The sequence below is a fragment of the Kryptolebias marmoratus genome, linkage group LG2 (genome assembly GCF_001649575.2).
Source record: "Kryptolebias marmoratus isolate JLee-2015 linkage group LG2, ASM164957v2, whole genome shotgun sequence".
Classification (NCBI taxonomy): domain Eukaryota; kingdom Metazoa; phylum Chordata; class Actinopteri; order Cyprinodontiformes; family Rivulidae; genus Kryptolebias; species Kryptolebias marmoratus.
In genome coordinates this window covers 2,381,137-2,382,575 of record NC_051431.1, presented here as the reverse complement: position 1 = coordinate 2,382,575, position 1,439 = coordinate 2,381,137, and positions in this window count along the sequence as shown.

Below are 1,439 nucleotides of genomic sequence, written 5' to 3'. Positions count from 1 at the left end.
CTGAGCAGGAAGTGTCCCGGGCCGTGCAGGAAGTGTCCCAGTCTGCTCGGGAAGTGTCCCGGGCTGAGCAGGAAGTGTCCCGGTCTGCACCGGAAGTGTCCCGGGCCGTGCAGGAAGTGTCCTGGGCCGTGCAGGAAGTGTCCCTTTCCACTCAGGAAGTGTCCCTTTCCACTCAGGAAGTGTCCCTAGCTTCTCAGGAAGTGTCCCTGTCCACTCAGGAAGTGTCCCTGTCCACTCAGGAAGTGTCCCTAGCTTCTCAGGAAGTGTCCCTGTCCTCTCAGGAAGTGTCCCTGTTCATGCAGGAAGTGTCCCGGTCTGCGCAGGAAGTGGAAAACCGCAGACCTCTGTGTAATTAAAGGCCTGGTGTTCTTTGAAGGAATGCCTGTCACCCGCCAGCTTTCATGTCAGACTTTAATCTAAGATTTTCTGATGTTTGGAGTTAAAATCGTTTTGGTTAAACTTTATAAACTAGTTTCTGCAAAGACCTCAGAGTCTGTGTTGTGGATGACTCTCAGCTACTCAGTGTCTGTAAAGTTGACTAAATTATGGCCTTTTTTGTGGTTTACAGTGTCGATTAGCTGTGGTGGTCATCTTGAATTGGGGTGACTGTTGTAAACACTGGGGTTAAATTTGGGGTGGTAGTAGCTCAGAGTCATCCTCGTCACATAAATGAGAGCTAACAGATGCTAGATTCGGCCAAAAATGTCTGAAACTCAATCATTTTTCAAGATAAACTTAAAACCCTTCGATGGAAAGCAGCAGGCCTTTAATTATTTTAGTTTCTGGGGTTTGTTTTTTTTATTTTGATCTTTTTCGTCTCCAGAGTTTCTTGGTCTCACGAACATCCTCCGCCGTCACGCGGTGACGTACCTGTCGCTCCTCACCTGCTTCCTGACGACCCGCCGCGGTGGAAACCCTGAAGAAAACCTTTTCCACTCTGCTTCGCAGCGACATGCAGAATCAGCACGGCGTATTTTTAGCACTTCCGCCAAGTCGAACCGAAACGCCTCTGCAGCGACTCAGGGTTCGGCTGAGGCGAGGGTCCTGACAATTATTCGCCACAGGACAGCTGTGCTTGTGGTCCGGGTGTGCAGCGCGCAGATAAAGCAGCTGAAGAAGTAACGCCACCTTTTTATAACAAGTCTGTGGTTTGGTGCTGAGTCTCTGCATGAACAACATGAAGCGATAAGCAGACAGCTGTAGGCTGACGTTTTCAGACTCAGATCTTTTAAAGCTGTGAACAGATAACATCTTACCTGCAGCAGACAGCGACCTCAGTGTGGAGAAACGGAGCTGAAAGGCAGCGTCTCGTCATCCAAGGAGGAGCTTCCAGAATGTATCCTCCGTTTCCTTGCTGGAATTCACAAAACGGATCTCCTGTTAAAGAGTCGCCTCAAACCCGTCTGCGTTTAGTTTCTGAGAGTCAGACTGTGACTGAT